The following is a 16251-nucleotide window of genomic DNA, read 5'->3' as shown; positions in this document are numbered from 1 at the left end:
GGTTTAATTGACTTACAGTTCTGCATGGCTGGAGAAACCTCAGGAAACTTATAATCATGGCAGAAGGTGAAGCAGGCACCTTCTTCACAAGGCAGCAGGAGACAGAAGAGAGCAGGGGAACCACCGCTTATAAAACCATCAGGCCTCATGAGAACTTATTCACTATCAGGAGAACAGCATGGGGTAAACTGCCCCCATGATCTAATCACCTTGCACCAAGTCCCTCCCTCAACATGTGGGGATTACAATTCCATATGAGATTTGGGTTGGGACACAGAGCCAGACCATATCAATGGGGAATGCTGTGTACATTTAGGAGGGAGTTGCTTACACACCATTTCTCTTTTTAACAAAATTACTAAGCAGGCAAAATGGAAAAAAAAGTATATCCTAGCACAGTTGATATTTTCCCTTGTGAAGTAGGCTCCTTTTGCAAGATTCACTTTTACATGTTTAGAAAGATTCCTTTCAAAACATGGGAAGTCATTTACTTTCAAGCGACAGACACAGTACAGGTGCCTCTTATTACCGGGCAGGAACAAACCTTCTTTCCTTCATAACCAATTACGGTGTTTCTACCAAAATATAGAGAGCTTTAAATTTAATTACTTTCACTTGCGTTGGGAGGACAATTTCCTTAATGGCAAAAAATGTAGCTTCTGCCGCTTTCTGTATTTAAACATGATTTCTATTATTTTCACAGGATTTAATGCAGTCAGTACAGCCAGCAACTCAACACTAAAGGGCAAGCTTTTGTTTCTATTTTTTAAAATGATTCCTCACAAATAAAATAATTGATAATCTCAAAAGGAACCATAAAGTCTGATGATTGGCATATTAAAACTGTAAACTCTCATCCCATTGTTTTAACACAATTTGCTTCTATGCAATAGAAAACAACTACTGCAAACAACCTAACTATGATTTCGCGGGGGCCATGTCATTCAATGTCAAGGCAAATTGGCAGCTCTTATATGTTAACGGAGTGTGTCACATCCTGAAGCCTATAGCCGTGGAAACTGAAGATGCTGCAAAGTCCAAATGTCCTCAGTTCCCAGATTCATTTCCACGCTGTCTAGAGGAAGATATCTTTGAATTTCCATGGAAAATAGTCCTGTTATTTTGAACTGTTCCCTATAGATATCTCTTGGTGAATGGTAAAACATTGCCAAAGAACTGTGCATATTTAGGAATAAGCTTCTAAAAAATACGAGGGTGCCACATCAATAAACTTCCTATCTGCCTCATGCAAACATCACTGTGCAAATGCATTCAAAGAACCTTTGCAGAGCTTTCAATAAGCAAATATTCAAACATTAGAAGGATGTTAAAATATGTTTTCTTTCATGGGAAATGCAGTAACAACTCAGCTTCAGATACTGTTGCACTGTGAAAACGCAAGTTTATTAATTTTACCTGATGTCAGAAAAACTCAGATTGAATCACTTCAGATTTACAAATAATATAAATGTAGTAGCACAATGCTACAGCTATCCTCACTCTGTCTACATCTGAATCTATATTTACACCTATGTCTATAGATGTAGATAGAAATGTGGTATATATCACACTGTGTGTATGTGACAAGTACAATTGGCATTTTTAAGTGTCATGAAACATAACTAAGTCTTCACAGTTCCTCCCATTAAGTACTAGGATCAGGAAGAATTTCTATTTAGAATGTACAATTTTTAATTTACAAATTATTATTATAGAGTTTTAAAACTTTTTTGTGAGATATACATCCAGGAAAGTACATAAAACAAAATATATTGTTTAACAAACCATTGTAAACACCCATATAAACATTACCCGTAGCAAAAGTTAGGACACTGCCAGAACCCCTGGTCCCCCTGAACATCCCTTCTTGATGTCACCTTTCCATTCACAGAGTCACTATCCTGACTTAGACGACAGTCACTTCCTTTCTTTGCTTATATTCTTATTACTCATGTCTGTGTCGCTAAATATTCTATTTTAGTTGTGCTTAATTTTGAACTTTATGTACATGGAAGTGTACAACATGAATTTCTTCATTCCTTGCTTCTTTCACTCAACAATATTTTTAATTACCCATGTTTCCTAGGACGTAGTCCTTGCACTGCTGTATAGTGTTCCATTGTCTGAGTATTTTGCAAGGTATTTGCCCATTAGACTGATAATGGTTATTTGGATTATTTCCGGTTTTAGCTATTCATGGCCATTGCTGCAAGAAGCATTCTTGTACATTTATCTGGTTGCACATATGCTTAATTGTCCATGATCAGAAATGGAATGGCCTATTAATAATATGATCCAAAAGTTTTTCTGAAAGCATGGTATGTTACCATCACTCTATGTGCTCAGCAATACTTGCTTTTGTCGGTTGTTGTAATTTTTGTGAGTTCAGTGAATCTGTGCTATATCCTTCTGATTTTAATTTGCTTTTTCTCAATTTCTAATACCATAAAGCATTTTTCCACAGGTTTTTCGAACATGTATATACCCCTTTGAGAGGTAACTGTTAAAGTCTCTGCTAATTTTTCTTCTGAATTGCTTGTCTTTTAATAATAATAATGACTTGTGGAAATCTCATTAGATATGAAGTGTTTTGCCAGATAAATTAGATCCAAATGTAAACTCCCATTTGTGGTTTATCCTACTCCTTTTAAGTCCCTTTAACAAATAAAATCGCTTGCTATTAATTTAGCCCAATCTATCAGACTTTCCCTTTAACCTGTGTTTTATTGTGTCTTTCTATGAATGCCTTTATCTAACCTAATAATAATAGTAATAAAATTTTTCTATATTTGTATATCAAATTTTATTTTATTTCATTTTGCCTTCTATATTTAGATTAACAATATCTGTAGTAAATTTGTGTATGAAACAAAGACTCAAATTTCTTTATGTTGCTGTATGGATCCCTGATCAACTAGGTTCCATTTAATGAAGACTGCAAATTAACACTGATTTTCAAAGCTGTTACCATCATAAATCCTGTCAGGTACGCATGGCTCCATTTCTGGGCTACCTACTCTTACCAGTTTGTCTATTTGTCTATCTTCAGGTCAGTTGACACATTGTACCTATTGCTATACCAATTTTTTTTTTCTTTTTTTGAGATGGAGTCTCGTCCTGTCACCCAAGCTGGAGTGCAGTGGCCTAGTCTCAGCTCACTGCAACCTTCGCCTCTCTGGTTCAAGCTATTCTCCTGCCTCCGCCTCCGGAGTAGCTGGAACTACAGGCGCCCACCATCACGTTCGGCTAATTTTTGTATTTTTAGTAGAGACAGGGTTTCACCATATTGGCCAGGTTGGTCTCGAACTCCTGACCTTGTGATCCACCTGCCTCAGCCTCCCAAAGTGCTGGGATTACAGGTGTGAGCCACCACATCTGGCCCCTATTGCTATACCTTTATAAAAAGCTTTGATAGTGATATATCAAGACATCCCAGCTTATTCTTCATTTAAAATATGAAAACTATTTTGGTTGTATTAATGGTCATAACTGAATCATATAAAAGTCATATAAGAAACTTTTAGAATCATATAAAAAAATTCCTTTTGGGGTTTTGCTTGCTATTGCACTGAATACATGCCTTTCAGTGTCAGAAGAATTGACACCTTTAAATTATACTCTTGTGTTTTCCAATAAAGCAGCATAGTGAATTTCTCCATGAGTGTTCTTTAATGTCATCAACAAAGGCTGATATTTTTACACAGATGTCTGACATTTTTTGTTAAGTTTGTCTCTAATCTCATGGATTTTTGCATCTTTATTAGACGTATTAGAAGTGGGTTTTTTTTTAACCTTTATTTTATTTGTTATTGGTGTAGAGAAATAGAGTTTTTAAAATTGATTTAGATTGATTTATTTTCATCCACTTTGGCAAAGTCTCACTAATTCTTTTTTTTTTTTTTATAGATCTTTTTGGAGAGTTTCCATCACAGCATGTACACATAATTATAGTTTTGTTTGTTCTTTTCAACTTATTTCTTCCCTTTCAATTCTTACACTTATTTTTTTTAAACTTAATACACTAGATAACTTATAAGTTTTAGTATCTGGTTTAGGAACTCCATACAATACTGACAAGAAATACATGATGGAGGGATTCTCTCCCTAAATTAGAACCTAGGAGAAGCCCTTCAACATTTTGTCATTAAGTTGTTTGTTGTTGTTTTGGTGAGTATCTTTTATCAGTATAGGAAGTTATTTTCCATTCTTAATTTAAGTGCTTTCATTAAGAATTGATTTTTAATTGTCTCAAATATGATTATGCATATATTAAAATTATTGTATTATTAATCTCCCTTAATAACCATTTTTAGTTCAAATTCGCTGGTTTTCTTAAGAGAAATTATTCTCGCATTCAGGTTTAAAATCAATGAGGAAGGTCATGATTTCTATCATTTGAATCTGGCTAATATTTTGTTTCAGGTGTTTTATCTCTGTGAGAGAGTAGTTTATAATTTTATCTAACTTCTCTAAAAGATTAGCTAGTAAAATCAAGTCAGGAAAATTATTTATAATTCGAAATTTATTCTGTTAAATATTTAGAAAAATCTTGGGGTTAAATTATATGGATCTAACATTTTCTTAGTGAAGTTTTTTTGCTTCTTTTAGACATTTAGTTCCTTACATTAAGGATTAATCACATTATCTGTGAAAGGGAAGGACAACTTTGGTGAGTTTTACTTTTCTGTAATATTTTGTCCTCTTCAAGTAAATGTTCTGTTCTCTTGGCTTAAAGTTGCTCATAATATTACTTTATGAACTGTTTGATATTTGCTTGGTCTATAAGGACTGATCCATTTTATCCATGAAATTGATTACCTGCACGTTCTTTCTTTGACCAGTCTAATCAAAGGTCTATCAATTTATTCATTTTGAAAAAAACACCATTTGGATTTGCTGATCCTTTCTGTTTGTTTTTTATTGTATTCACTTCTATCATGATTTCTATTAACTTTTTTCTTTGATTTTTAAATTTATTTTTGGCTTTATTTTGTCAGTATCCTTTTTTTTTAATTTTGTGAGATAGATGTTTGGTTTATTAATTTGTGGGCTTCAGTATGCATTTATATAAATGTATTTTTTCTTTACATACCACTTTATTAATATCCCAATAATTCTGATATATGGTATTTTCACTATGATTTACTTCAAAATATTTGATTTCCATCTTAATTTTTGCTTTGGTTTGTGGGTGTCATAGATGTGTATTTCTCGATTTCCAAACATGAGGGTATTTTGTAGCATTTTTTTTTTTTTTTTTGCTCTTTATTTCCACCTTACCTGCGTAGTTGTCAAAAAGTATACTCTGTGTAACTGTTACCTTTTGGAATGTGTTGAGAGTTATTTTATGGACAAGAGTATGTTAAAATTTAGAAAAATGTTTCAAGTATGCTTGCAAAAAGTATATATTCTGCAATGGAGTTCAATTCTTTTCTCCTTCTTCACTCCTCCCTTCCTCTCATCCTCTCACTCTTTCATCCTTCCTTTCTCTTCCTTCTTTCTTCCTTTTTTATTTTTTTTCTTTGTCTTTCTTTCTCTCTTTTTCTTCATTAGGTGAGCTTTGCCAATCTCTTTCTTTAAATTTCTCTATCCTTAATGAGCTTTTATCTGCTGGCTCTTTTAATTATTGAGGGTGGAATTGCAAAATTTCCCACAATAACTGTAGGTTATTCCATTTTATCTTATAATTGTGTAAATTTTATCTTTTCATATTTGAGGCCATAAAATTGCATGAAATCTATAAATTGTTACATCTTCCTAGTAAATTGAACCTTTTGTCATCTGAACCTTTCATTATTGCCTCTTTATCTCTAGTAATGCTTTGCCTTACCGTCAATTTTATCTGGTAATAACATAGTTATATAGATTTCGTTTGGTTGGTATTTCCTTTATATCTCTTCTATTTCTTCCTTTTTTAACCTTATGCTTTGGATACGTTTCTCATAATTGACATATAGTTGGAATTTTTAAATTCTGTCAGTTAATTTTTGCTTTTGACTAGAACCTTTCATTATTAGTTCTTTTAACTGAAACTTTGTGTTCATTAGTCTATATACATATGTATTTATTATATGTTAGATATGGTTTATATCAAGAAAGGACAAAAGTAATAAGATATTCTGAATTGAGCATTAATATAGTTTTGTATAGCATTTTCATAATATTCATTCACTGTTGACTTTCTGTTTGATTAGTCTACAAAGACAAATTGAGACGAATTGAAGAATATGGAATCTCTACTGAGAAACTGCTGTCAATACGAATTGATTTAGGTGTGTATATCCGCTTATGAAAACCACCTCCGCAGAACTGAAAAAATCAGTGCTTTAACCTACTCGAGTTTTTACATTTATGAGATAATAAAGAAATAAAGTTGAGTAAACATATCCTAGAATGTGGCAACTAAATTATATTAAAAACAGTAAATATTTTCATCAAAACATCAACAATTAAATAGCATGGTTATAAAGAAGGTAAGAATAGCTATTTCTAGTGATGTATTATAGCATTGAGTAAAATTTCAAAAATGAACACAACATACATTTAAAATTGTTTCTACCAAACATTTCATTGCTTTGTAGCAAAGGGGGACTGTTTTGAGAATGGGAAATAATTCAGCACAGATTCCATATCTTTATGGCAACATCACAAGTGTGCAATTTATATATATATGTGTGTGTGTATATATATATAGAGAGAGAGAGAAAAAGAGAGGCAGGGAGTCTTGCTCTATCACTCAAGCTGGACTACAGTGGCACAATCTTGGCTCACTGGAACCTCTGCTTACCAGGCTCAAGCAATCCTCCCACCTCGGCCTCCTGAGTAGCTAGGACCACAGACACACCTCACCACACCCAGCTAATTTTTTTGTATTTTTGGTATAAACGGGGTTTTGCTATGTTGCCCAGGCTGGTCTCAAACTTCTGAGCTCAGGCAATCTAACCGCCTTGGCCTCCCAAAGTGTTGGAACTACAGGCATGAGCCACTGTGCTGGTCTCACAATTGACCATGGACAGTTTTACTTAAGGCTTCCAAGTTGTTGAATGATCCAGCATTTAGAATTCATGCTTAGATAAATATCCACTCCAGCTGCAAAAATTTAAAATAAAAATAAAATATTTTAAGGTTTGTAAAGTAAGTTCTAGAAGCTGGTAGAGATTGAGCAGTTTCACTCTTTGTGTGATCAATTTTCACATTGAAAATACATTAAGGTACAGTAATAGTAATGGTGTAGGTAAAGTATGCAGCATGTCCTAAAATTTTCATAAACGTGTTCAAGTATTTTTAAAAACGAATATGGCAGACTCTGAGATGAACAGCAGACAAGAGAATGCCAGGTTGTCTTCTCATTTTGTTTCATGCTGGTTATGGCATTTCTTTTCTTCTTGAGGCAGCCAACCTCTATTCACAGAGTTACCTTTCTGTACTGATATCACTACGGGAGTTTTATAAACAGCTTCGTTATGCCACAGGAGAAGCTAAGTGGATGTGATATTGGATACTCCCCAATTGATAAATACTGCAGATAACTCAATACACAATGTTCTTTTATGACCTTTTGCAGACCGGTATTTCAGGCTCTCTGTTAATGCTTCCTTCCCACCTGAAGTTTAACCAAACCACAAAAGAAAAAGAATTTTTTTGAAAAACCCAAGATATACCCCCTTAGAAAATATAAACAAGGCTTAACTTTTCAGCAGTTAATTTTTAATTCAATATTTTTGCATACTCTAAATGGATGTATTTAGTTGTATTTTCTCAATATTACACAAGATTAACACAACACATTTGTCTAAGCAGCATTCAACTCACCCTTTTAAAGTCTCAAAAAGCATGCATATGTTTTAGGGTGAGAAGTAATGACATACAACTTTATAATTACATAAATTAAATGATATTATTACCAAAGTTTTGTATTTTTAACCATGTAAGTATAGCTTCATTTAGGGGAAAGTGGTAAGATTAAGTTGACTTTATGCTGCCTTCAGCTGAATTTTTGCAGGTGTTAATCAATGTGAATTTTTATTTTGGTCAATACCTGTAAGAAGAGACCTTCTAAGGGCATATTCTCACTCAGGATTTTTGAGATGCCATTTTCAAATTTAAAAATTATACTTATTTGAAAGCGCATGTCTGTGTGTGTGTGTGTGTGTGTGTGCACATGTGCACTCATGCCTACACATGGGCCTGCCTGCACACATACACACTCATATATGTTTAAATTCTCCCAATCCCCCTAAAGAAGTTGGAAACATTCATGATACAGTACAAATGCCAGATTCACATCTTAAAATATACGTTGAATTTAAAGATAATAAATAAAAGCTCCAAGAAGAATTCAAGCCAGATTTGTTTAATTTTATGCCGCATAAATATGGAAAATATAATAGCACTCTCTCCTTCCTAGTCGTGTGTAACATAATTTGGTCTAGTGTTTCAAATTCTTTCACTAGAAGCACTAATCAGTTACCTATGCTTTGAGCCAGGCATTATAAAAAGCAACAGGCATTATAAAAAGTGCTTTGCAGACTTTTCATTATCATCATATATCTCTCATTTTGCCAAGAATATTGCAATCATTTGGATTAAATGTTTGATGATGCTGTCACTAGCAAATTTAACTCTAATGAGTTTAATAAAAACAAGCTAAAATAAGAACTCCTGAGGTAGGACCTGACCCACATCTCAAACAGGGTTAACAGGACAAGGACTTTCTTAGGCTCTCAGCTCTGCTGCCTTGGGACCAAACCTCTTCTAGGCACCATTTGCTTGTAAGGCAACTGTAGCAGTGCTAGCATGCTGGTCCTCCCTGTGCACTGTGGGACAACAGTTCATTTTGTAGGGAGCACAGACTCAATTCAGATGCTGAATGTCGTTGGCCCTGATGGGCTTGATTTGCATCATGTGTTTCTGTCTGAACCTTATGCTTGATTACAGAGTCAAAATGGCTAATTAGCCAGTCTGGATCAAATGCTATGTCTTCACAACTTTATATTTATATTTACTGAACATAAGAGAGAGGTAGTTTCCCCCAAGACACTACAATGTAGGTATTTGAAGGGGAAATGGTTAAAGCTGTAAGGCAAAAATAACAGCCACTGATGACATGTTGCCTGTTTTTGCAATTACTTCTTTGCATCCATATGTCTATAAGAATGTCCGTGCCCTCCTGGAACATACAACTTCCTAAATTCATCAGAATAATCCACTCAACTCAAGGTCAAGGTTAAGGATCTCTCATCCACATGCAGTTCTTTCAGTCAGGCATGATCTAGCTCCTCATGGTTGGGTGGTCTACAGACAAGTGATAAGTTAAACCATTCCCCATGCACCCAATATGCAAAAAACAGAGAGAACGTGACTTGTTTTGGAGGCAGGGGGAACAACTTCCTTTTGAAGCATCTCCCTGGTGAATGTCCCATAACTGAAAGGACAGCAAGGCTTCTCTAGCTGGCTGTGAAGTTTCTTAATCAGTTATCCTGGCTGCCCTGGTTTTAGGAGAATCATCTTTGTCTATGGTTCTCCAGGACCACAGGGGAGATCACTTTGGGAGCCACTTTGAAAGAAGTAAAAAGAAATACGTGGAGTCAATTGTAATACATTTTCAATTTTACCCAATACATCCAAAATTTTATCATTTCATCATATACATAATATAAAAGTTACCAATGAGCTATTCTACATTCTTATTTTTCTATTAAGTGTTTGAAATCTGCTGCATATTTTTCAATTACAGTATATCTCAATTTGGGCTAACTCATTTCAAATGCTCAATAGTTACACCTGGCTAGTGTAACTACCCTGTTGGGCAGTACAAACATAGAGAAAAGAGAGCTATAAAGAATTTTAAGAAAAAACATGTGGTAGGATTCAATTTTAGCTACATTTTCCTGGTGGCTGTGGGGAGCATGGATTTGAGCTTGGTACACATCTTATTGGATTATTGGAATGAATACAGTGATGTAAGTTTGAAAATCCTTTGACAGGTGGAGGTGGGTGGCTAAAACCAGCTGATAATTTTTAATTACAACCTTTAAGAGTGGAGGGTCTCTTCCTTTGCAACATTTTCTTTTCTACTCGCTAAGATGTATTCCACCAAAAAATGTGATTTTATTTCTTAATTCCTTTGTTCGATGGCTAAGCCGGTAGTGGAAAGGACCCCAAGAATGAATCTGTGCAATGAGGAATTGAACCATCTCAGTCCAGAGCCAGTCAGGAGAGTATGGTGTGCAGAAGCATTGCAGTGTGTGGACAAGGCCACAGGCAGTAGGAGCTGCCTCCAAAGCAGACACTGAGAACACTGCTCAGTGCTTACGGGACAGTGGCCGGTTCAAGCCTCACCTCGTCACTTTGCCTCTACTAGTGCCCAGCAATCCTTTTGCCTTGAAGACCTTTCCATTTCAAGAGTTCTTGGAGCATTCTAGGTCTAACACTTAGTAACTGTGTAACATTAAACAGGTTAGTTACTCTCTCTTATACTTAGTTTCCAAATCTGTAATACAATGTAGTAAAGTTGGCCATATGCCAACCTTGCAGGGGTTGTTAGGAGTAATAAATTAGGCATATACATTTCTGAATATGTTGCCTGGCATATAGTAGGTGCTCAATATTAGTAGTACTAGTATTAATAGTAGTAGTAGTAGTAACAGAAAGTATAAGGAATTAGAAATGTGCGTAGAATTTTTTCAGAAGATAATCTCTGAATGAAAAGTAATTGCAATTCAAAGCTCAACATTTATTAGGAGAGGAGAAGAAATAGAGAAGTTCAAAACATGTAAATGATAGTACATAATGCAAAAAGAATAGTAGTGAATGTTGCTTTATAGTATCAAGTCATGCACGAAAATGTCACGCAGTTGGCGACCTGGTTTTATAAAGAAATTAGAAGTCACACAAATGAAAATACAAAACATAACACTATACAGAAAATTACAAACCTAGTATTACTTCCCCTCCAACCAGATGACACCATCTTGCTTTCCCCATTCCTCAGACACCCTCCCTTCCTTTTAAACATCTTTATGATGTCACTACCCCATAAGAGCCTGCATGTCACTTATCTACTGATGGTAAAATAGCCTGTCACAACACAGCATGATGTCACATAGATCAAAGAAACACACTCTGGCCCTTTTCTTTAAATAGGCATGATGTTTGTGAAAATATATATATATATGTGTATATCTTTCTTGTATTTGCTACTGAGAAAGCTGTTGTGAACGCTGGCATGCTGGCAGATTTTAAGAAACACCTTTCACACTGCTGCACAACATCTACTGAGGCAGACATGCATCCAGGACCCTAGCTTGCTACAGGCACTGTGTCGCTACTTGCCAGGCTTCCAATGGGGCGTCTGCATCCTGGCTGTAACTATAATTTTTAAAATTAAGTTAAGATGACCACTCTAAAAATATGGATGTTTTAAAACATGAAGTGATGGGAAGACTTAGTTAAGCATTGTATTGGGGCAGAAAGGCCCTGATGAGGACTTCTGGTCTCTCTGCCAGGTGGGAACACATAAGCAGACTCTTAGAAAAATGCCCAAGTCCTGTCTCCCTGCATATGGTTATAAATATTAAGGTGCTGTATGGTCAGGAACAGATGACTTGAGTAATAGAATTGTGCTCTCTCTCTTTCTCTCTCTCTCCTTGTCTCTCTCACTCTCTCTCCTCTTTTTAAACACTGCCTGCAATAACTTCTTCCTTCTTCCCCAACGAGATTTGAAGGTAACAGATGTAAAGTCTTACACATTCTCATGAAAATGTCTCAACGTGGCATGTCAGCGCACTGCGGCATAAAAGCAGCCACGCCGCGTGACACATGGTGTCCCCACGGGCTGTACTGTTTCTGTGATTCCCTCTCTCTGAATGTAGGGGATCTGTGAATGAGGTGCACAGGCGGAAAAGGCTTTCAAAACAAATGAGAAGATTCATCATTTTAGTGAAAATGGTTTGCTTCGAGTCCATCCCTGCAGTCCCGTAGACACACATGGGCTGATTCTTTCCTTGGAATTTTTCTAAGCCAGTACTCTGTAGTTTGCATGAACAGCAGGCAAGACAACACACAACCTCAAACATCAGTGGTTCAAAGATAGGAATATTGAAAAATGTAGTCTCATTTTTAAGGAGAATTTTCTGAGGTCTATAATGACCTAAATTCTAATATAAAAATACATAAGATTGGCCGGGCACAGTGGCTCGAGCCTGTAATCCCAGTACTTTGGGAGGCCCAGGCGGGTGAATCACGAGAACAGGAGATCAAGATCATCTTGGCTAACACGGTGAAACCCCGTCTCTACTAAAAATACACAAAATTAGCCGGTGTGGTGGTAGGTACCTGTAGTCTCAGCTACTTGGGAGGCTGAAGCAGGAGGATGGCATGAACCCGGGAGGCAGAGCTTGCAGTGAGCCAAGATTGCGCCGCTGTACTCCAGCCTGGGTGACAGAGTGAGACTCAGTCTCAAAAAATAAAAATGCATAAGATTTTCACATTTACTTACCATGACTATTAAGATAAGGAGCATAAACAGCATAGACACAAAAAATGTGTGTCTACTATGGAAAAACATTGCATAAGATGAATCTAATTAACCTATCTCTGGATTCACAGTAGAAAGATCAGGTGCTTTGGAACGAGAGAAACATAAGACTTTTGGCAATTTACTTAAACTCTCTTGGTCTCTGCATCTGTAAAATGGAGTTAATATGTTCAGTCTTCCAAGACTGTGAAAATGAGTGATGGGTAAGAAGACAGATCTAGGTTTCCTAAGGTGCGGTGTAATACACACTGCTTTAATAGAGCTGATGATTGGCGTGGCACGCAGATGAACTTTCTCAATTTTACACATGTAGCTAGTGGTGCGTGCATTTCTTCACCTCACGTTTTTGACAAGTGGTACTGGTTTCCCTGTTTTGTTTCAGTGTGATAAGATGTCCTTTTTAATTTGCTCATTTAAATGAAAAAAAAAAGTGAGTCTATCACACAACAGTACAGAGGTGTGCAGATAAGGCAAACACCCTTATCAAGGCCATGTGTGATGCACTGAAATTTGATAACTGTGGATACTTGTGATACACATACCTCAGGCCCTAATGCCAGGCATATGGCAACTGGCTTGATCATTATTATGATTGGTACCGAGGAAGTACCCACAGTCTGCCTTTCATGGTTGACATGCTGCACGATTCATCCCTCTCACAAATGCTATGTGAGGACATGGCTGAGAGTCACCCTGGCGTCTGCCCCAGTCCAGGGGTCCCATGAGTAGTCAGCAGGCTCCTGCCCTCAAATCCTTTCTGTCCTAGGTCACAATTTCTCCCTGAGATCAGAGAAGACACACAATTTGAAAGAGAATTTGCCATACCAATGAAGCAGAGTATTTGTCTCACTGCGGAGGAAGGCAGGAGATTGGGAAGAGTATGCCACAATATTAAACCTTGAGCTGTCTACAGACTGGGCTTCAAAATTATAGTTTGGATTGTTTCTTTCATTTTCTGTCTGTGAGGCAAGATTTTACATCCCTAAGCCTCAGTTTTCTCTTCTGTAGTCTCAGGCTGAAGGCGCCCATCTTATTGGGTTATTACAAGAATTAAATGAAAAGGTGCACGTAGGGTGCTTAAAATGTGGTAGAGTTAGCTCAGCAAATGATGACTCAAATCAGGCTCTTTAACATCTTAAAGGGTAACTCTCATTGACAATTCAAATACATGGACCAAACTGTAAATCACAGCTCCCAAAAAGCAGTGACTGTGTGAATGCAGACTTGGCCTCTAGTGGCACATGGCTTAGCTTGACTGCACATGCATGCAGGATACGCACATACTATGTGAGTGCACAACACGAGGACACAACATCTGTATACCGTGCACATACCAAATATGCATACAGAATGTGTGTGCATGTTATGCATGGGCAGTCAATGCATGCACACCAGCCTCATGTCTTTCAAGACCTGGTAAATCACCTTGCTTAAGAGGCCCTCATATTGCATGTAAGGACCCAAGATGTGGAAAAGCCAAGTGATTTCCCAGGGTGCTATTAGCAGCTGATGTTTGACTATAGCCTAATTTCATCTAAATACTTCCACTGTTTGTTCTGGCCTCAAGCTTGCAGAACACTGTGGTCTGCAAGTTATGAAAATGTTAGTTACAGATTTATTAAACTCATGAAGTCCTTTTTTTTTTTTGCAGCTCTTCATCCATAAATACTATTTTTTTAAGCTTAGCGTGCTAGAGAAAAAGAGCTCAGAGACCACACTGGAGAGCTGGACAGCCTCAGATCAAAGATGACTTTGTAAGCTCTTTTAAGGAATTTGACTTATCCTGAGGACTGGAGAAGCCTCTGAAAGGGTTTATATATGAGGTAATGTAGTGATCTTTGTGTTTTGAGAGGACCCACCTGGTTGGAGAGAGGAGGCTTGATTAGAATGGAGCAAGACTGAGGCGGAGGCTAGTTAGGAGCTGCTTTGTAGTTTCCAGATGACCAGTGATGGTGAGTTAGAGAATTGCCATAGAGAAGGAGAGAACCAGACAGATCAGAAATACCTTTGCAAACAGAACAACAGGACCTGGTGGTTAAGTCAGTGTGGGAGTTGAGAGGGTGGGAGAATGCCTCTACCAGGTTTAAGCATCCCGACAGCACTGATTTACCAAATCCTCTCAAAAATCCATCAAGGTGGGCAACATCACCCCCATTTTTAGTGGGTGGTTAGGGTTCTATTAAGTGTAGAAGCGCCGTTCTGTGGATCCAGCTTAAATAAATCTAGGTGTAGAAACACGTTATACTTGTTCAATTTCATTCAGTTTAATTCATGTCAACATTAATGCAAAACAGAGAGAGAAATACTGAGATGAGAAGACATTTATTTTTCATGGAGTTAATGATCTGATAAAGACAACATCACACTTGCAACTCTCAGAAGCTTAATGTCTTAGAGCAGTCATAAACAGTTTCTCCGAACATCCTTCAACTGTCTGTAAAAGTAATTTCAGATCTACATGTGACAATATGCTTCTAGAAACTGGTGTGAAATCATGATCATAATAAGAAAGTTTAAGAAAATTCCTCAAAATATAAAGCTAGAGTCTAAATTTTCTCCATTCCTGTTATTCACAAACATACATGCAAAATACATATGAGCTTTTTACCTCCACATTTTCAAAAACAACCTACCATGCTGTGTACATTAAGAAACTGCAACACAGATATCTCTGTGAGTTCGAAGTCCTAAAACAATTACTTCTTCATTGCTTTTAGGTGACCTAAATTAATTAACTAGCACTTAAAATGTAAGTAGAGCTATCGACAAGCCAATAACTAAACAAACTGTCAAGTGAATGCAAAGTAAGCTTAACTGACAGATTTTTAAGTGAAAAAAAAAATCCCTTATAAGTAGAGAAAACTTTAGCAATTGTTATGTACTTTGTATTATGAAGTAAATTCATATTTACTCACCATGACCCACCATTTTCCTTAATAAACCCCAATATGAGGAGCTGGGGTCGATGTGTATTTGCAGATTTTACCAGTCTCGTTTAGTTATACTGTACTTTTGAGCCTAAATAGGTCTTTTGTACTCCAAGCCCACTTACATGGTACCAAAGTCAACTTAATGGTTAATGATATTGTACTGGCACTCCAGTGTCATTGCTAAGCACCTGTTTTAATTCAAAAGAAGAAGGGATCTTGTATTACACTCACCGTTCTGAAGAGTGGAATGACATTCAGCAACTATTGAAATAGATCAAAATATCATATTTACTATACTCCGACGATACAATGCATTTCTGATCTTTTACGGGTGTTGTATACATAATAGCTCATCCTCACAGTTAGCCACAGAGAGATGACTCTTCAGAGTCACACTTCACATCATTAAGGTATTCACATCAATACCTTACTTTAAATACGATATCATTCAAGTACTTCATTTGAATGTAGAATTGGATAAATATGAGTGATGGACATCACCAGGACAACTTCATACTTTTCCAAATGGGCCTTCGCTTTATCTTTTTTCTTTCTTTTTTTTTTTTTTTGAAGCAGAGTCTCGCTCTGTTGCTCAGGCTGGAGTGCTGTGGCGTAATCTCGACTCACTGCAAGCTCTGCCTCCTGGGTTCATGTCGTTCTCGGGCCTCAGCCTCCCGACTAGCTGGGACTACAGGTGCCCACCACTACTCCCAGCTAATTTTTTGTATTTTTAGAAGAGACAGGTTTTCACCGTGTTAGTCAGGATGGTCTCGATCTCCTGAC

The sequence above is a fragment of the Trachypithecus francoisi genome, unplaced genomic scaffold, assembly GCF_009764315.1.
Source record: "Trachypithecus francoisi isolate TF-2019V2 unplaced genomic scaffold, Tfra_2.0 Lachesis_group17, whole genome shotgun sequence".
Lineage (NCBI taxonomy): Eukaryota > Metazoa > Chordata > Mammalia > Primates > Cercopithecidae > Trachypithecus > Trachypithecus francoisi.
This window is presented reverse-complemented; position numbering follows the sequence as displayed.